The sequence below is a fragment of the Choloepus didactylus genome (genome assembly GCF_015220235.1).
Source record: "Choloepus didactylus isolate mChoDid1 chromosome 24 unlocalized genomic scaffold, mChoDid1.pri SUPER_24_unloc1, whole genome shotgun sequence".
NCBI lineage: Eukaryota > Metazoa > Chordata > Mammalia > Pilosa > Megalonychidae > Choloepus > Choloepus didactylus.
In genome coordinates, this window is record NW_023637604.1 from 1,735,083 (window position 1) to 1,757,156 (window position 22,074).

At 41.0% G+C, this 22,074-nt stretch overlaps 1 pseudogene; it reads right to left on the reverse strand.

The window, feature by feature from the left end:
• Positions 1-6,346: 6,346 nt before the first annotated feature.
• LOC119525152 lies at positions 6,347-8,064 on the reverse strand (annotated as a pseudogene).
• Between the last annotated feature and the right edge of the window lie 14,010 nt (positions 8,065-22,074).

Consider the following 22,074-nt stretch of genomic DNA (forward strand, 5'->3'; position numbering starts at 1 on the left):
CCCTCAGCAGCAAGAATTCCAAAAAGTGAGCTGGGTCAGGGAGAGATGGTTAATGGAAGGGAAGTGACCCCAGCCACACCTTTTGGCTTATCCACAATGCTGACTAACAATCTTCTTGAAGTGATGACATATTACTATTTGTTTCCACCACATATATTATGATTCCATTATTTTTGAGGTCATGCTATCTTTTGAGATACTCTGGGAATATCATAACTGTATTTATCATGGGGTGGGAAGGATGGGTTTCTGTTCACTCAAAGAATACTTGACAAGTACCTTCTATGCTAGGCATTCTGCTAGGACTTGGTAGCAAGAGGGAAAAACAGATTAATAAAATTTATTTCTCCACCTCCGGGAAGTCATAGTCTGGTGAGGAATGCAGAAAACATACACAGTTAACTCTAATCCAAGACAGACTATAGCAACCCTCATATCTCCCCTGAATAAAGAATATTATTCTTTCCATTTTTCAGCATGACATTGAGGCTAACCCACATTTTTCCTTCCTGTTAAGCTTCCAAAGGGAGAGCAGATGGACAGAGCTACTCGCTCAAAGGGAAGCAGAGAAAAGACAGCTTCTGCTTCAATATCAAGCTTCAATTCTGAGGAATGGCCCCTAAAAATGTCTTTCTTTCTCTCTGTAGGAGCCATTCAAGTGGAGCAGGTCAAGAAAACATCTGCAAGAGGGATTGGGGCTTGACACATATTTCTGGGCAGAGGTTGCGCTTGCGTGTTCCCTGGAACTAAGGACTTTTGCCCCCGTGAAGAGCTTCTCTCAGTGAGGTCCTTCAAAGAACGAATAACCGGTTTAAGTTAATTGGAGGATCTGTCCTCCCCTTGCCTTCTTCTCTAGTGCCAGAGTTGGCCTAATTGCCCAATCAGTGCCTTAAACCAAGAATCTGTGGAAAGTAAAAAACACGAACTTGGAATAAGAAAAACCTGGCTTCCAGTTCTCACTAACTCAGATACTAACTAAACCATCTCTGGCAAATTTCATTTTCTCTAGGCCTGTATTGCTACCTGTAAAAATAAGATATGAAGACCTGTGCCTCCCTCCCTTAGTTGGAGTGAGGAGTCAATGGGATAATGGATTTGAATATACCTGATACATAACGGGAACTTAAGAAATGTTAAATTACAAAGGAACTTGTCACATTCACCCATTCTTTCCTTTTTCCAGTGGTCCCCACCACTATGAAGGCCCCACCATCACCAAATATACACATCTTAAAAACTTCAGAGTCATATTTGGCTTGAAGTCATGCCATATGAGAAATGGTGGAAGCAGCTGGGGATGTTTGACTTGGGAACAGATGATGCAGGGGGATGTGGTCTGTGGTCTTCATATCTCTGAAGGACCATCATGGAAGAGAAAGACCAGAACTGCTCTGGGTGGCTACAAGGAAAAAAGTTAGGGAGTCACAGAGAGACTGAGTTCAGCTTAACAGAAGAACTTTATAACAGTGAAAGCTGCTCATGAATAGAATGTGCTTTCTCAAAAAGCAGTAGCATTCTCCCTCTGTAAGTATTCAGGCAGCCTAGCAAGGGTTGGAGCAAAAGTGGAGTCAATTGGGGTGAAAGAAAATTAAGATTCACTAAAGCCTACATGGTGTCAGGCAGTGTACTGAATGTTTTACAGGGACCATCTCTTTTAATCCACACAACAACACTATGATGTGGGTACTATTCTTTCTGTTTTACAGGGTAGAATATTGAGGCTCAGAGAGGTTCAGTATTTCTCACTCAGCTTACTAAGGTATTTTGGGTGGAATGGAGGAATAATTTTTTGTTGTACCAAACTGGCTGGCCTAAAAAACATGTATCCCCCAACCCACAACCCCACCCCATTTGTCTAAATGTCCCATGGAAGGAAGAACTGATCTTGGTTGGAAATGATGGGTAAACAATGTGCCTAGGATGACAAACAGTAGGTAAGTAGCAGATCCAGGACTTGACTATAGCTGTGTCTAATTCGGAAGGTGGTTACCCTATTGAATCATACACAGAAGTTGGATTAAAATGTAAACCTTTTAATGTCTAAGCCAACCCCAGGAGATTCTAATTCTCTCATTCCTTCTTTTCATCTTATATAATTTACCAACTTCTAAATTCTATAGATTCAACTTTATGATGACTCTGTTAAATTTATTGCCTCCTTTCTATTCTCACATCTACTACCTTAGTTTTTGCGTCTTGCCCCCTCTCTGCATTTAGTTTATTATATTCCAATCCAGTTACTCACCTTTACCAGATTAATTTTCCTAAAGCACAGATCTGAATTTTTATTTGGCTCAGAAACTTTTAATGGCTTTTACTGTCTGCCAAATCAAATAAAAACTCTAGCATCCAAAGTCTTCCATAGTTTGGCACTAATCTAGCATGGCAACTTAAACTTCCATTTTCCCCCTAATTATATGCCAAAATTCTACCCTGCCACTGCTTTTTTTCACATTCCCTGAGCTTTCCTGCCTCCAAGCAGATGTTCCTGTTGCTTGGGCTGTCTATTCTCCTGTCTCCACCTGTTGAAATCCTATCTGTGCTTCATGGTCCATCTTAAATAATCATAATAGTTAATATCTATTGAGTTCTCATTTTGAGCCAGCCACTGTGCTGTGTGTGTGCAAGTGTTCTACATGGATTATCACATTTAATCCTCACAACAACCCAATGAGGTAGGTGCTATTATTATCTCCATTTTAGCCTGTAGTAAACTGAAGCTTAGGGAGGAGGAAGTAATTCTACTTGTCCAAGGTTACATAAGTTAATAAATACTGGGGAAGAGATGTGAACCCAAAGAGTCTGGCTCTAGAGCCCTGAAAGATGGTATGATGCAAACAAAACAAAACAAAAACAAAAATTCCTTTCTGATTTTTCCTGGCTCAGTTTGATGTGATCTGTGCTTAACAACCACAGAACAGTTTGCTCTTTTAAAGCCTATTTTATGTTATATTCATCTGGGTTCTTAAAGCCTTGATGAGACCCTCAGGCTCCAGTGGGTATAGCCAATGTCTTAAGCATCTTTCTGTATCACACAATGGTGGCACAGAGTAGGCGTTCAGTGAGTTTAAGTTGAATTGAAGGTTCTTGGGAGCAAATGAGGGGATAGGAGAGTTATCTAGAGGAAGATGTCCCACATTGTCTTGCCCCAGCCACCCTGCATGACACTGGTCAATGCTGCCAACTCCTGTCCAAACCAGACCCTGCAGTCTATGCTTTCCCAGCCCAATAGATAGGTCTCTTCCTGTCTCCCATTCTCACGGCTGCCTAGGCCTTGGCCAGTGTGTGGGGTAAGACAGGATCAAAATATCACTGCCCTGGCCTCAGCTTCCAGGAGTTAGGGATCAAGTGAAACCTTGACTGGGGTGTGAGAGGGCAGGCAGAAAACCCCCATACAGAACCATCTGGCTCTTTGCACAAGTCCTGGCTTGCCCAGGGGCTATGTGGGTGGGCCAGGAGCTTAGCTTCCCTCAGGATGCTCCTCCTGAAAGATCCACCTCCTCCCTCCCTCCCTTAAGCTCCCAGGCAACTCCTTCTTTTCCTTATCTCCAACCCTGGACTGCTCTGGGTGGTTGGATGTGTCCAGAAATGTTCCCAGAAGCCATGAGAGTCCATAAGAGCCTACAGAGGAGAGAATTGGCTCACCAAGGCCCTAGGGTTTCTGGCACCTCAGTGCTCCTCAGACACAGATGGATGGACAGACAGCCACGGGGAGCCTTTCCAGAAGTTCTGTCTTTACAGCGCCCTAACAGGGTCATCCTAACTCTATCCTGTACATCTACCCTTAGGTGCTGCAGGTTCGAGCTGTCCTACCACACCAGGAAATGTTCCCACACTTACCCTGTGATTGATGCTGGATGAATCCCACCCCAGTGATGGTATTTTCAGACATGCACCTCAGAGCAGGCCGGACATCACACCAAGCCCCCGCCCCTCAGCCCCTAGCCCGCGTACAGCGCTCACAGCAGATGGAATTCAAATCCATTGCAATCAAAGCTCAGATGCACTTATTTCACATCCACGTGTAACAGCCCAGAACCACCCTCTATTCCTTTCATGCCATGCCTGCCACCCCCACCCTCCTGAGGCTCCCAGGGTAGCTATTGGACTACTCGAGTGTCTGGGCATGGCTACACAATGAAGTTCTGCCCCTGAAGGAAACACTGTGTCTCAAGGGGTAAAGAGTCAACAGCCACTGGTAAGGCTGAAGTCTCAAAGCTCCCAGAATTGAAGCAGGGGCAAGAAGGCGGAGGGCCGGGGAGTCAGTTCCAGCTCAGTCTGTGGGAACTGAGGGATGGTTTAGTCAGAGGCACTGTGAAGATCCCATATATTGTGACTACTTCTTGGCAGGATGCAGTTCAGCTCATCAATGTTCTGTATGCCAGGTAGCAGCCTGGCATTTTAGCAAGGAAAATGAGTATTGGAAAAGTAAGGATTTGGGGACACCTGGAAATACCACTTCCCAGCTTTGGTCCTATTTTTTTAAAACTTCTGTATACAGAGAGGTAGGTATGATTTGGACAGAAGGAGGAGAGGAGTCATGAAGCAGGAGAAAGACCACTAACTGGATGCTGGATTCAGCCCTAATCTTGCACCAGCCCCACCCCTTCTCTGGGTCCCAGCTTCTCTGTGCAAGAAGAGGATTGGACTAGATAGTCTCTAAGCGCCCTTCCAGCTGTAACACACTGGTTGTTTATGAGTCTATGATATCACAGGTGTGCTGGGGAAGTCCTGAAATATTACTAATTCTTGACCTTGAAGAGCTTGCAGAGAAGAGGAATTGGGGAAATAAGACAGACTGGACACAGTCAGAGAACAGCAGACAGTATAGAATGAGATGCAGATTAGAAGGGCAGTGGGGTGTCAGGGAAAGGGGGAGGAAAAAAATAAAGAGAATATGACATGGAAGGCTACAGCACGGGATTGTTTAAAAGAGTTGGGGAAGGAAATAGCATTATGAGTAAAGGAAACGAAAGCTTGAGTCAAGAAATGGTGTAGGAGAACAAGCAATGTGTATTATCAGACTCTGAAGGACACTATCTGGCTGGATGCCAGGAGTTTGGGTGGGGTTTCAGTAAAGGGGCTGTTAACTTTAGGGTGGGAAAATGGCTGATACGCCCTGAGGCCTAAGTGAACTCAAAATCTGGTCCCTGGTTAGAGATGAGACCAAACGTGTCTGTTTAGACTGCTACTGTGGGCTCAGACCTAGAAGGAAGGAAAACTGTCTCGTCTATAAAATAGGGGAAAAAACAAGGTTTCTGAGAAGATTAAAGAGGAACCTTTGCAGATATACTACATGGTTCTAGACACAGGAAATCGATAATTGGGATCTTTTAGTATCACAATCATTAGGATAATGATGACTATTGTTAATAACTTTTCATTCACCCCACACCCTGCCAAATAATTTTCCAACCCTAAGTCTAACAATTTATTAGCTTATCTTCTTTATCACTAGTTCCTGTTTTTGTGTTTGCCTGCATGACTTAAGCCTCCTCAAAGAGAATGTAATTTCTACTAGGGCAAGGAGCCAAATACCCATGTCCTCTCTATTTAGTGCTTCTGCAGGCCTAGGCCCGGAGGCTCAGCACACACTGACTAGAAGGTTCTGCAACCCTGAATCTTCTCCACATGTATTACTGCATAATAGTATTTTAAACTAATGTGACCGTAGCCCTTTCGAGTTCTGTGAACATGTATCCCATTCAATCTTTATAATCATGGGAAGGAGTCATTACTATTACTATGCCAATTTGCTAATCTGAAAAGACAGAATTGCCATCTGTTGGTTGGGTACTCTATGCAGGCACTGAGCTAGGCAATTTATGTAAGTTATCTCACTAACACTTCAGAGAATACCCATGAGTTTATTATTAGATCCATTTTTTTTAACTTTAAACAAATTTTTATTATTCAAAGGTTTGTCACATAATCGGATATTTCTCTTTGTACACAATTATTCTTACTCTCCTCAGAAAGGCTGCTTCTTAACTTCTCATCTAGTGATGGCAAGCACTAAAATCCTGATTTTAACAGAATGGTTAACAATGCCTAAGTGATTTAAGTTGAAAGCAGTACACTGGTCATGGCTCTCTTGTACCCAGTTATCAGGAATGTACAAGTGTCTTTTTATTCAAAAATACAAAATAAACTATCTGTAGGCATGGGCAATGACAGCAGTAAACCATTATATATTGTCAACTGAAACCAGTTACTGATGGTTATAGTGATTTTCTTACATAGGCCAGCCTTCCATTATTTTCTTCAAATGACTGTTATTGGTGAGAAACACTGCCTTGAGCTTCCCATCACAGTTCATTATTTATGGTAACCACTATTCTAAGAATTAGAACATGCCATCTACCACACCATCCATTCTGCCCATTCTGCCCATTCCACCCATTGCAGGGTTCTTCTCTTCTTTAGGAATTTCTGTGACTACAACTTCTGCAGTGGTTAACAGAGAGGCCACCCCAGCAGCATCCAATAAAGCAGTGCTTACAACCTTAGTTGGATCAATAATTCCCTTTTCTACCATTTTCACAAAATCTCCAAGCATAGCATCATAGCCAACTTCTGAGGAACTCTGCATAATTTTCTCAACTATCAATGATCCTTCAACACCTGCATTCTTAGCAATGGTCATCACAGGAATTTTGAGTGTTCTTTTAACAATTTTTATACCAATTTTCTGATCTTCATTAGCTGGAGTTAGTGAGTCCAAGGCTGGAATGCATCAAAGCAGAGTACAATCACCTCCCAGAACAATGCCTTCTTCAACAACAGCTCATGTAGCATTGACTGCATCTGTAACTCTTTCTTTTTATTCACTTCCACATCGCTTTTTCCACCAACCTTCAGCACAGCTACTCCAACTGAAAGTTTTGCTAGATGTTCATTTAGTTTTTCCTCTTCATATTCACTCATTGTGACATCTAACTGCTCAATGATTTCTTGAATATGTTTTTCAATTTGAGTCTTGTCACCTTTTCCTTTCAAGAGCATGGCATCATCTTTGGTCACTATGACATCTCCAACTTTTCCCAAAAAATGAGGCTGAACATCTTCAAGGTTGACTCTAAACTCTTTTCCAAACACTGCCCCACCAGTAGCAATAGCCATGTCTTTAAACTGGTTCTTTCTATTGTCACCAAAACCTGGAGCTTTGACTGCTACAACCTGAAGACCAATTTTCAGCCTATTCAAAACAAGCATACTTAGAGCTTCTCCATCAATATCTTCAGCAATTATCACCAAGGGCTTACAGTGAGCATTGGCAATTTCAAGAGCAGGTATAATGGATTGGACACTAGAAATTTTTTCACTCAACAGAACATAGGTACCCTGGAGCTCACGTTTCTGGCCTTCTGGTGCATTAATAAAATATGGAGAAATATAACCCCAAACAAACTTCATGCCTTCAATAATTTCTAATTCATCATTCAATGTTTTTCCATCATTTACTATGATGACACCCTTTCTTCCAATCTTTTTCATTGCATCAGATATGATGTTGCCAATTTCTTTATCTCTGTTTGCAGAAATTGTAGCAACCTGAGCAATTTCTTCAGGGGTTGTCACAGGTTTTGACGGATTCTTAAGTTCAGCAATTACAGCATCAACAGCTAACATCACACGTCTCCTGATTTCCACTGGATTAGCACCTTTGCTAATCTTCTCAAACTCTTCCTTGGCAATAGAGCATGCCAGTACAGTAGCAGTGGTGGTACCATCCCCAGCTTCTTCATTTGTGTTATTGGCAACAACCTGAACAAGTTTAGCACCAATATTTTTATATTTATCCTTCAATTCAATTGACTTTGCAACAGTCACACCATCTTTTGTTACTTTGGGACTTCCCCACCTCTGTCCAACAATCAATGTTCTTCCCTTTGAACCCATAGTAATGGCTACAGCATTGGCTAAGAGGTCTACACCTTGAAGCATTAAGGCTCAGGCATCTGCACTGAATTTTACATCTTTGGCATAAGCCCGAGTGAGATGAGGTGCCAATGCTCTGGACAGTGGCCTCATCTGCTGAAGGACTGCGGGTAATTGAAACATTTCTGCGGGGTGGCAGCCAAGCATGCAGACAAAGAGGCAAGCCATCAGAGGTGAGTGAGGGCTAGATCCATTTTTAAAATGAGAAAATGGACATTTAAAACATTAAATCACATCCAAATGAGAACAGAATTGCTAAGTAGAGGAGTTGAGATTTGAAATAGAGTTTTCAAAGGCCAATCCTAAAGCTCTTTTCATTACACCATGCTATTTATTACCTATAGACAAGGCTGGTGGGAATTTATCTTTACCAGTGTTACATTCTCAGCCTGGAGTCGGGCAGCCAGGTCATTCATCTCAGTGTCTGCCTCCAGCCTGTCTGGATTCAGAGTAATTCCTCCAGGGGAAAGTTTAGACTACTTCCCCTCCAGTAACCTCTCAAAACTGAAGAAATCTCCCCAGGATGGTTTTGCTGGTCTTGGATGTGTCTCCATTCAGTGACGGGCAAGTTAGCCCATCACGAAAAACGTTAAGGTTAACCAGACAGGCTGGGCCCCTCACAGACTACTCTGGAGCAATTATAATGGAGGATCTATGGAGGAAATACATAGGGGCTCAGAAGTGGAGGCTATAGACTACTGAGCCTTGAGGAGTATACCTCTCCAGGGATATCCTTAGGACCCAGTCAACAATTAGGGATGAAGCAGAGGCAGTCTTAGGGTATGGACTTGGGGATAGGTGCAAGGCAGAGAGGAGAGTTTTCCAGAAAATGTGACTGCCCAGTCTTGGATAGTCCATTGTTCCTGAGTCTTCAACACTGGGGCCAAGTCACTAACACATCAGGCTCCGTTGTAAGTGTTTTATGCGCCTTAATTTTCACAACAAAATTATGAAGTAAGTACTATGATTATCAACCTTATCCTTCAGATGAGTAAACTGAGATATAGCAAGGCCAAGGAGCTTGTTCATAGTCATACAGACAGAAAATTGCAATTGATTAAGAACTCTCACCCAGGTCTGCCTGTGGATTTCATAATGTGTGGTCCTGGACCAGCAACATCAGCATCATCTGGGATCTTGCTTGAAATGCAAATTTTCTGGTCCCATTACAGACCTAATAGATTAGAACTTTCAAGGGTGGGGTCGAAAACTGTGTTTTAGCAGATCCTCCAGGTGATTTTGGCATCTCCTCAAGTTTGAGTGCCACTACTCTACAAAACTCTCCAAGTGAAATCCTTTCAATCCTTCCTGATCAGTACCCCCTTCCCATCCTCCCTGGATAGTTATTCTAAACCTTTACTATTTTTCCTGAAATCCCTACTCAGGCACCTAATTCTCAGTCCAGAAAATGGACCCTTGAACTCTTCATCAAGAGAATAGATGCTTAAGTCTGTAAGATTCTCTCTCTCTTCCCCTATCCTTGACTTTCCTCCATTAGGAGAGCATGAGCCTCTTCCCCCTCCCCTCACCCATATGGAGCACACACCATCAATTATCCTCATTCTCTCTGGTATCTTTATTATTCATCTTTTCTCTGGTGCCTACTCCCTCTACCCACAAACCTATTCAAATTCCCCCCACTTTGTGGGTGGGAGGAGGGGGATCTTCTCCTTTATTTTGACTTCTGAAATTACTATGCATCTGGGTTTCTTTTCAAGAGACATTCAAATTTTTCATGAATAACCACACGCATATTTCCAGCCAAACATTTCCTTCTACTTCTCTCTGGCAACCTCATCCCTTCACTCTAGCCCGTTGTTTATGGAAAACCAGCATCCTCAAGTTTAGAGGTCCTTCCAGACCCACCTAGAAATCATGCTTAAACACCAACACATTATTTGTTGGCATGTTATCCCTGGTGGGTAACCCCTGCACTGAAGGATCAAAAATAAGCATTCATCCTCCTCCTTTACCACTACCCCAAGGAACCTGCATGGCAGCTTCACAATGCATATGACATCAACCCTGAAGTCTTTCACTGCAGTATCCCTGACAATAACAATAGCTATTTTCAACCAACTGCCTAGGACTATAAGTGCTTTATCTGAATTATCTGAGCCTCAAGAGAATCTTGAGGTACATGTATCCTTATGCATCCATGGGCCTATTTAAACATAAACAAATGGAGGCTCAAAGAGGTTAAATGACTTAATGCAGGCCATGCAGTTAGGTAGTGGTAACACCAAGATTTGAACACATCCTCTGTTTTGACAACAAACCCCTTAATAACATTAACTACCATTAAATCATTATCTAATATGTGCTATGTATTATGGCAGGTACATTATGAAAATACTAGTAATAATAGTTGACATTTATTGAGGGCTTAATGTGTTCCCTGCACTATGTTATACTCTTTCCATCTATTACCTCATTTAATACTCACAATAGCATGAGATAGTTCCCATATCCCCACTTCAGGGATGACACAATTAAGATGTGAGAAGTGAAATGTCTAATATCACGAAGCTACAGAGTGGATAAAACTGGTTTTGGAACCAGGTGTTTCTGACTCTAAACCCTTTGCCCTTTCAGGTACAGTATCTTAACTCTCATCAATAAATAGTGAAATGGGACTAGGGTATAGCATAAAGGGCATGGGCTTTAGTGAGGAGAGCCCTAAGTTTGAAATCTGAGTTCTCTACCTACTGTGTGACTTTTGGCAAGTATCCCCATCTGGAATATGTGAGTAATATTAAGCTTCTAGAGAGCTTTTGTGGTAAAGAAATATGGTTCTAAGTACACAGTAATTCTGAATATCTATCAATCATCTTTCTACCTCATCTTTTTATTAGGTGAGGTGGGGTCCCTTCTTTTACATCCCTTAGGGATGCTCCTTGATTTAGTTGTTTGGTGAGGGTGGTGGATAGGCAGAGGTTAGTCATTGCCTGAGCAGTTCTTTCCCTAAAGTTGCTGGTCCATAGGACTCTCCAAAGCTACAGATACTCAGTGGTGATGCCATCTAGTACTCCTGAGTATGACCTGAAAATCTATCTCTTCCAGAGCAGCCTTCAACTCTAATAATTCTTGCCTTGCCCATAGCCCCTTGATTAAGCACACACTTGACAATGAGAGATAGAAATGCACTGGATTTCAGAGTGTAGAAGGCCTGAGTATGCTTTTACTGAACTTTGCAGTTTCCTTGCACTACGTAGGGTGAGAAAGCCTTACCACTTAGGCCATCAGGAACATGCCCCAAGCAGATGCTCCCTCTCTCCGAGCTCACTTTCTCTCCAGTCTCCCTCTTCCTGCTGGTCTTAGAGTCCTCTCTTTTCAAGACCCTTAGCTCTGGTGTCTCATCCCCTCCATTTCTCCTTCCTTTGTTTTGTTTACAAATTCCAGCACCTCAAACTTTGGCTGGTTGAAGCTCTCCTCTGCCCAGTGCCCAGTCTATGGGAAAAGAGGTGGGCACTTATGCCACCAGTGAAAGCTGTGGACAATTTCATTACCAGTTATCTAAAAGTAAGCATAACTCACCAAAGAAATCATTACTTAATTTTCCAAAGACAGGGTCTATTCCCACATGAGGAAAGGATGTATTCCTTATTAACATGACTTTGCCTTGCAATTTTTGTGAAATAGTAATCCAGTAATCATCGTGTTTTCTGAGCCTGGTTTACATTACAAAAGCTGTGAAGAGCTCTATTTCAGGCACCTATGACTGGAAAACCAAGGAGGGGGACAGATTATGTTTTAGAAGCCTGGATAGATGTCAAGAGGAGAATGACCTGATTCAACAGGGACTGAATGATTTCAGTGGCTTGTTGAGTCCCAGCTGCTATATTATACGTGCCATACTGGTTGGTGAGTCCAGAGTCTTATGTATAGGGTATAGGTTTGGCAGGCTTATTATGCTCAGGAGTCCCCCCAAAAGGTATGAGAAGCCAAGAATCATGGAGGTTTCTCCCTGCATAAAGGCCAGCTAGTCTGTTGGGCCTTGCCATTGGGGAAGGGAACTCACATTTACTAAACACCTATTATAACCTACACTGCACCTCATATTTTACATATCTATCTTACATACTTCTCTGTATTAGTTAGAGTTCTGTAGGGAAACAGAACCAACAAGAGATCGTTGTAAATCTAAGATTTTATAAAAGTGTCTCAAGCAAGTGTGGGGATGCATGAGTCCAAATTCCATAAGGCAGGCGGCGAACTGGCAACTCCAATGAAGGTGTTTGGTGAAATCAGGAAATGCTTCACTGGCTAGCCAAAGAAGAAGTGAAGGTCCTGTCCCTCTCTTCCTTAAAAGTCTTCAACTGATTGGACTAAATCCAGCTGATTGAATTCTCTAAATGTGGAAGACATGCTCTTCATTGATGTAATCAGTCACAGATTCAGTCAGTTGACTGATGATTTAATAAAACAGCCTTCTGGTTTATTAATCAGTGACAAATGTCCTTGCAGTAATGATTAGGCCAGTGCTTGTTTGATCAGACACCCAGACACTATCACCTGGCCAATCTGACACTGACCCTAACCATCACACTTCTTAAAACAACTCTATGATGTAGATATTATTATCCAGTTTTACAGAAGAGGAAAATGAGGACCTGAGGGCATGGTGTAAATTACCAGAGATCACGTAGTTAGAAAGTGGGATACTGATTTACTTTCTGTGCATCAAATTTCAAACCTGTTCTGTATTACAGTGGGATTATTTTAGTTATAAGTTATGAAAATACAGCTCAGTCTAGCTTAGGCAAAAGACAACTAAACAGAAAAGTTATTTATTGGCTTTCTTCTATAAAGAAATTCCTGGGATGATCCAGGAAGAAATACTAGTGTAACTAATTCATCCAGTTGAAAGAAGAACAATAAGAACCAAAATTTGGGGACTAGAACCAGGAACCCAAAGCTACTAGCATTCTCCTTTTATCTACTTATTTCTAATCTTTGCTTCTCTAAACAAGTAGCTTTCATGCTTTCTTACTTCAGACAGGCTTTGTCCACTTGTCAGGAATCATGGCTGCCAATAGCTTTGGTTTAGCAGCTTCAATGGGAAAAAAGCATCTTTTTTCTAAGAGTCGACATATCAGTCTCAGAGAAAGACTCAGATTGTTTCTCCTCAGGCTGCACCAATCATTGCTATCAGAGAGGAGGAGTTATTTTTGTTTAGCCAGACCTGGATCACATGTCCACACATATGGCCAGGGTGGGGAGATCTGTTACCAGAAGTAGAGTAGATATAAAAGCACTAAATCCTAAGATTTTACCACTGCATGTGCTTTTCTTATGACACTAGGATGAACTGCAGGGTTCAGCAAACTTTTTATGTCAAGGGCCAGATAGTAACTGATTTTAGGCTTTGTGGATCACATACTGTCTCTGTTTCTTTCTGTTTATTCTCTTATTTTTCTTCTTGCAATCATTTAGATATGTGAAAACAGTTTTTAATTCATGGGCCATACCAAAACAGGCTCCAGGTTGGATATGGCCCAGCTGGCCATAGTTTGATGACCCTAGGTTTAGTGGCTCTAAGTAAGGATCCAGACCCAGGTCATTTTGAAATTAAGCATGTTACAGTATCATAGAATCCAATCAATTGCACATTGGGAGAGTTCAAAACCTGTAGCTAAATTCATTCACTGAAGTGAGGTAGATGTATAGCAAGAAAAAAATGGAACTAATATTGGAATGCCTGATCTGTGTGATATGTGTGCATTAGCCTATTGTAAATAGGACCTTCTGAAGATACTATCTTTAGTTAAGGTGTGGCCAACGGAATCAGAATGGGTCTTAATCCTATTACCAGAAGCTTTATAGAGAAGACCACAGGGTAAAAAAAACATAGGGGAAGAAGGTGAAAGTCAAAAGAACCTGTAAGAGAAAGGAGATGATGCCACCATGTGCACTGCCATGTGACAGAAAGGCCAAGGAACCAAGGATCATCAGCACCAGGCTCCAGAGTGCTACAGTCTTAAGGGGGGAAAGTATCGCCTTTCTGATACCTGGATTTTGGACTTTTCCTAGCCTTAAAACTGTGAACCAATAAATTATTATTATTAAGCCAATTCACTGTATGGTGCTTGTTTTAATAGCTAGGAAACTAGAATACTGCCTTTCTCTGAGCCTTAGTTTTACCATCTGTCAAATGTGAATAATAATCCCTTCCCAGCTCTCATAGGGTCACTGAAGATAGCTACAGAAAAGTTCTGCAAAATAAAAGTCTGCAATACATATAAGGAAAATAAAAACAACCAATATTTATTAAGTGCTTACTATAAATTAGGAACTCTGCTAAGAGGGATGACATATTTAAAGCACTGAAAGAAAAAAAAAGAAAGTTCCAACCAAGAATTCTGTAACTGTCAAAAGCATCTTTAAAAATTAGAGAGAGATTAAGACATTCCCAGATTAACAAAAGCTGAGGCAGTTTATTACTAGACCTGCCTTATAAGAAATGCTAAAGGAAAGGGAACTAGAAATTATCCTGGAGTCATATGAAAAGTAAGGTCTCTGCTAAAGGTGACTAAATGGGTAAGTACCATGGCCATTATTATTGTATTTTGAGTATGTATCTCCATTTTTTATTTCTTATAAAATCTAAAATAAAAATGCACGAGAAGTAGTGATATTTCTGTTATTGGGCACAGAAAATATAAAGAAATAATTTGTGAAGATGGCAGACTGGTGAGCTGTATGTTTTAGTTACTCCTCCAGGAAAGTAGGTAGAAAGCCAGGAACTGTGTGGACTGGACACCACAGAGCAATCTGTCTTTGGGCATACTTCATACAACACTCATGAAAATGTCGAACTGCTGAGATCAGTGAAATCCGTAAGTTTTTGCGGCCAGGGGACCCGCGCCCCTCCCTGTCAGGCTCAGTCCCGTGGGAGGAGGGGCTGTCAGCTCCGGAAAGGAGAAGGGAGAACTGCAGTGGCAGCCCTTATCGGAAACTCATTCTACTGATCCAAACTCCAACCATAGATAGACTGAGACCAGACACCAGAGAATCTGAGAGCAGCCAGCCCAGCAGAGAGGAGACAGGCATAGAAAAAAAAAAACAACACGAAAAACTCCAAAATAAAAGCAGAGGATTTTTGGAGTTCTGGTGAACACAGAAAAGGGAAGGGCGGAGCTCAGGCCTTGAGGCGCATATGCAAATCCCGAAGAAAAGCTGATCTCTCTGCCCTGTGGACTTTTCCTTAATGGCCCTGGTTGCTTTGTCTATTAGCATTTCAATAACCCATTAGATCTCTGAGGAGGGCCCTTTTTTTTTTTTTTCTTTTAATCCTTTTTTCTCTTTCTAAAACAATTACTCTAAGAAGCCCAATACAGAAAGCTTCAAAGACTTGAAATTTGGGCACCTCAAGTCAAAAGCATAACTAAGAGAGCTCTGAGACAAAAGGCAATAATCCAGTGGCTGAGAAAATTCACTAAACACCACAACTTCCCAAGAAAAGGGGGGTGTCCGCTCACAGCCACCATCCTGGTGGACAGGAAACACTCCTGCCCATAGCCAGCCCCATAGCCCAAAACTGCCCCAGACAACGCAGTGTGACGGAAGTGCTTCAAATAACAGGCACACACCACAAAACTGGGCATGGACATTAGCCTTCCCTGCAACCTCAGCTGATTGTCCCAGAGTTGGGAAGGTGGAGCAGTGTGAATTAACAAAGCCCCATTCAGCCATCATTTCAGCAGACTGGGAGCCTCCCTACACAGCCCAGCAGCCCAGAACTGCCCTGGGGGGATGGCACTCACCTGTGACATAGCACAGTCATCCCTCAACAGAGGACCCGGGGTGCACAGCCTGGAAGAGGGGCCCACTTGCAAGTCTCAGGAGCCATACACCAATACCAAGGACTTGTGGGTCAGTGGCAGAGACAAACTGTGGCAGGACTGAACTGAAGGATTAGACTATTGCAGCAGCTTTAAAACTCTAGGATCACCAGGGAGATTTGATTGTTAGGGCCACCCCCCCTCCCCGACTGCCCAGAAACATGCCCCACATACAGGGCAGGCAACACCAACTACACACACAATCTTGGTACACCAATTGGGCCCCACAAGACTCACTCTCTCACTCACCAAAAAGGCTAACCAGGGGAGAACTTGCTTGTGGAGAACAGGTGGCTCGTGGGCGCCACCTGCTGGTTAGTTAGAGAAAGTGTACTCCACGAAGCTGTAGATCTGATAAATTAGAGATAAGGACTTCAATAGGTCTACAAACCCTAAAAGAACCCTATCAAGTTCAGCAAATGCCACGAGGCCAAAAACAACAGAAAACTATAAAGCATATGAAAAAAACAGACGATATAGATAACCCAAGCCCAAGCACCCAAATCAAAAGACCAGAAGAGATACAGCACCTAGAGCAGCTACTCAAAGAACTAAAGATGAACAATGAGACCATAGTGCGGGATATAAAGGAAATCAAGAAGACTCTAGAAGAGCATAAAGAAGACATTGCAAGACTAAATAAAAAAATGGATGATCTTATGGAAATTAAAGAAACTGTTGACCAAATTAAAAAGATTCTGGACACTCATAGTACAAGACTAGAGGAAGTTGAACAACGAATCAGTGACCTGGAAGATGACAGAATGGAAAATGAAAGCATAAAAGAAAGAATGGGGAACAAAATTGAAAAAATAGAAATGGACCTCAGGGATATGATAGATAATATGAAATGTCCAAATATAAGACTCATTGGTGTCCCAGAAGGGGAAGAAAAGGGTAAAGGTCTAGGAAGAGTATTCAAAGAAATTGTTGGGGAAAACTTCCCAAATCTTCTAAACAACATAAATACACATATCATAAATGCTCAGCAAACTCCAAATAGAATAAATCCAAATAAACCCACTCCGAGACATATACTGATCACACTGTCAAACACAGAAGAGAAGGAGCAAGTTCTGAAAGCAGCAAGAGAAAAGCAATTCACCACATACAAAGGAAACAGCATAAGATTAAGTAGTGACTACTCAGCAGCCACCATGGAGGCGAGAAGGCAGTGGCACGATATATTTAAAGTTCTGAGTGAGAAAAATTTCCAGCCAAGAATACTTTATCCAGCAAAGCTCTCTTTCAAATTTGAGGGAGAGCTTAAATTTTTCACAGACAAACAAATACTGAGAGAATTTGCTAACAAGAGACCTGCCCTACTGGAGATACTAAAGGGAGCCCTACAGACAGAGAAACAAAGACAGGACAGAGAGACTTGGAGAAAGGTTCAGTACTGAAGAGATTCGGTATGGGTACAAAAAGGATATTAATAGAGAGAGGGAAAAATATGGCAAACATAAACCAAAGGATAAGATGGCCGATTAAAGAAATGCCTTCACAGTTATAACGTTGAATGTAAATGGATTAAACTCCCCAATTAAAAGATATAGATTCGCAGAATGGATAAAAAAAAATGAACCATCAATATGTTGCATACAAGAGACTCATCTTAGACACAGGGACACAAAGAAACTGAAAGTGAAAGGATGGAAAAAAATATTTCATGCAAGCTACAGCCAAAAGAAAGCAGGTGTAGCAATATTAATCTCAGATAAAATAGACTTCAAATGCAGGGATATTTTGAGAGACAAAGAAGGCCACTACGTACTAATAAAAGGGGCAATTCAGCAAGAAGAAATAACAATCAAGGTGCCACAAAATACATGAGAGAAACACTGGCAAAACTAAAGGAAGCAATTGATGTTTCCACAATAATTGTGGGAGACTTCAACACATCACTCTCTCCTATAGATAGATCAACCAGACAGAAGACCAATAAGGAAACTGAAAACCTAAACAATCTGATAAATGAATTAGATTTAACAGACATATACAGGACATTACATCCCAAATCACTAGGATACACATACTTTTCTAGTGCTCACGGAACTTTCTCCAGAATAGATCATATGCTGGGACATAAAACAAGCCTCAATAAATTTAAAAAGATTGAAATTATTCAAAGCACATTCTCTGACCACAATGGAATACAATTAGAAGTCAATAACCATCAGAGACTTAGAAAATTCACAAATACCTGGAGGTTAAACAACACACTCCTAAACAATCAGTGGGTTAAAGAAGAAATAGCAAGAGAAATTGCTAAATATATAGAGACGAATGAAAATGAGAACACAACACACCAAAACCTATGGGATGCAGCAAAAGCAGTGCTAAGGGGGAAATTTATAGCACTAAACACATATATGAAAAAGGAAGAAAGAGCCAAAATCAAAGAACTAATGGATCAACTGAAGAAGCTAGAAAATGAACAGCAAACCAATCCTAAACCAAGTAGAAGAAAAGAAATAACAATGATTAAAGCAGAAATAAATGACATAGAGAACAAAAAAACAATAGAGAGGATAAATATCACCAAAAGTTGGTTCTTCGAGAAGATCAACAAGATTGACAAGCCCCTAGCTAGATTGACAAAATCAAAAAGAGAGAAGACCCATATCAACAAAATAATGAATGAAAAAGGTGACATAACTGCAGATCCTGAAGAAATTAAAAAAAATTATAAGAGGATATTATGAACAACTGTATGGCAACAAACTGGACAATGTAGAAGAAATGGACAATTTCCTGGAAACATATGAACAACTTAGACTGACCAGAGAAGACATAGAAGACCTCAACCAACCCATCACAAACAAAGAGATCCAATCAGTCATCAAAAATCTTCCCACAAATAAATGCCCAGGGCCAGATGGCTACACAGGGGAATTCTACCAAACTTTCCAGAAAGAACTGACACCAGTCTTACTCAAACTCTTTCAAAACATTGAAGAAAATGGAACACTACCTAACTCATTTTATGAAGCTAACATCAATCTAATACCAAAACCAGGCAAAGATCCTACAAAAAAGGAAAACTACCGGCCAATCTCCCTAATGAATATAGATGCAAAAATCCTGAACAAAATACTTGCAAGTCGAATCCAAAGACACATTAAAAAAATCATACACCATGACCAAGTGGGGTTCATTCCAGGCATGCAAGGATGGTTCAACATAAGAAAAACAATCAATGTATTACAACACATTAACAAATCAAAAGGGAAAAATCAATTGATCATCTCAATAGATGCTGAAAAAGCATTTGACAAAATCCAACATCTCTTTTTGATAAAAACACTTCAAAAGGTAGGAATTGAAGGAAACTTCCTCAACATGATAAAGAGCATATATGAAAAACCCACAGCCAGCATAGTACTCAATGGTGAGAGACTGAAAGCCTTCCCTCTAAGATCAGGAACAAGACAAGGATGCCCGCTGTCACCACTGTTATTCAACATTGTGCTGGAAGTGCTAGCCAGGGCAATCTGGCAAGACAAAGAAATAAAAGGCATCCAAATTGGAAAAGAAGAAGTAAAACTGTCATTGTTTGCAGATGATATGATCTTATATCTAGAAAACCCTGAGAAATTGACGATACAGCTACTAGAGTTAATAAACAAATTTAGCAAAGTAGCGGGATACAAGATTAATGCACATAAGTCAGTAATGTTTCTATATGCTAGAAATGAACAAACTGAAGAGACACTCAAGAAAAAGATACCATTTTCAATAGCAACTAAAAAAATCAAGTACCTAGGAATAAACTTAACCAAAGATGTAAAAGACCTATACAAAGAAAACTAGATAACTCTATTAAAAGAAATAGAAGGGGACCTTAAAAGATGGAAAAATATTCCATGTTCATGGATAGGAAGGATAAATGTCATTAAGATGTCAATTCTACCCAAACTCATCTACAGATTCAATGCAATCCCAATCAAAATTCCAACAACCTACTTTGCAGACTTGGAAAAGCTAGTTATCAAATTTATTTGGAAAGGGAAGATGCCTCGAATTGCTAAAGACACTCTAAAAAAGAAAAACGAAGTGGGAGGACTTACACTCCCTGACTTTGAAGCTTATTATAAAGCCACAGTTGCCAAAACAGCATGGTACTGGCACAAAGATAGACATATAGATCAATGGAATCGAATTGAGAATTCAGAGATAGACCCTCAGATCTATGGCCGACTGATCTTTGATAAGGCCCCCAAAGTCACTGAACTGAGCCATAATGGTCTTTTCAACAAATGGGGCTGGGAGAGTTGGATATCCATATCCAAAAGAATGAAAGAGGACCCCTACCTCACCCCCTACACAAAAATTAACTCAAAATGGACCAAAGATCTCAATATAAAAGAAAGTACCATAAAACTCCTAGAAGATAATGTAGGAAAACATCTTCAAGACCTTATATTAGGCGGTCACTGCCTAGACTTTACACCCAAAGCACAAGCAACAAAAGAGAAAATAGATAAATGGGAACTCCTCAAGTTTAGAAGTTTCTGCACCTGAAAGGAATTTCTCAAAAAGGTAAAAAGGCAGCCAACTTAATGGGAAAAAATTTTTGGAAACCATGTATCTGACAAAAGATTGATATCTTGCATATACAAAGAAATCCTACAACTCAATGATAATAGTACAGACAGCCCAATTATAAAATGGACAAAAGATATGAAAAGACAGTTCTCTGAAGAGGAAATACAAATGGCCAAGAAACACATGAAAAAATGTTCAGCTTCACTAGCTATTAGAGAGATGCAAATTAAGACCACAATGAGATACCATCTAACACCGGTTAGAATGGCTGCCATTAAACAAACAGGAAACTACAAATGCTGGAGGGGATGGGGAGAAATTGTAACTCTTATTCATTGTTGGTGGGACTGTATAATGGTTCAGCCACTCTGGAAGTCAGTCTGGCAGTTCCTTAGAAAACTAGATATAGAGCTACCATTCGATCCAGCGATTGCACTTCTCGGTATATACCCGGAAGATCGGAAAGCAGTGACACGAACAGATATCTGCACGCCAATGTTCATAGCAGCATTATTCACAATTGCCAAGAGATGGAAACAACCCAAATGTCCTTCAACAGATGAGTGGATAAATAAAATGTGGTATATACACACGATGGAATACTACGCGGCAGTAAGAAGGAACGATCCCGTGAAACATATGACAACATGGATGAACCTTGAAGACATAATGCTGAGCGAAATAAGCCAGGCACAAAAAGAGAAATATTATATGCTACCACTAATGTGAACTTTGAAAAATGTAAAACAAATGGTTTATAATGGAGAATGTAGGGGAACCAGCAGTAGAGAGCAATTAAGGAAGGGGGAACAATAATCCAAGAAGAACAGATAAGCTATTTAACGTTCTGGGGATGCCCAGAAATGACGATGGTCTGTTAATTTCTGATGGATATAGTAGGAACAAGTTCACAGAAATGTTGCTATATTATGTAACTTTCCTGGGGTAAAGTAGGAACATGTTGGAAGTTAAGCAGCTATCTTAGGTTAGTTGTCTTTTTCTTACTCCCTTGTTATGGTCTCTTTGAAATGTTCTTTTATTGTATGTTTGTTTTCTTTTTAAATTTTTTTTTCATGCAGTTGATTTAAAAAAGAAGGGAAAGTTAAAAAAAAAAAAAAAGAAAGAAAAACAAGTAAAAAAAAAAAGATGTAGTGCCCCCTTGAGGAGCCTGTGGAGAATGCAGGGGTATTCGCCTACCCCACCTCCATGGTTGATAACATGACCACAGACATAGGGGACTGGTGGTTTGATGGGTTGAGCCCTCTACCATAAGTTTTACCCTTGGGAAGACGGTTGCTGCAAAGGAGAGGCTAGGCCTCCCTATATTTGTGCCTAAGAGTCTCCTCCTGAATGCCTCTTTGTTGCTCAGATGTGACCCTCTCTCTCTGGCTAAGCCAACTTGAAAGGTGAAATCACTGCCCTCCCCCCTACATGGGATCAGACACCCAGGGGAGTGAATCTCCCTGGCAACGTGGAATATGACTCCCGGGGAGGAATGTAGACCTGGCATCGTGGGACGGAGAACATCTTCTTGACCAAAAGGAGGTTGTGAAAGGAAATGAAATAAGCTTCAGTGGCAGAGAGATTCCAAAACGAGCTGAGAGGTCACTCTGGTGGGCACTCTTACGCACACTTTAGACAACCCTTTTTAGGTTCTAAAGAATTGGGGTAGCTGTTGGTGGATACCTGAAACTATCAAACTACAACCCAGAACCCATGAATCTCAAAGACAGTTGTATAA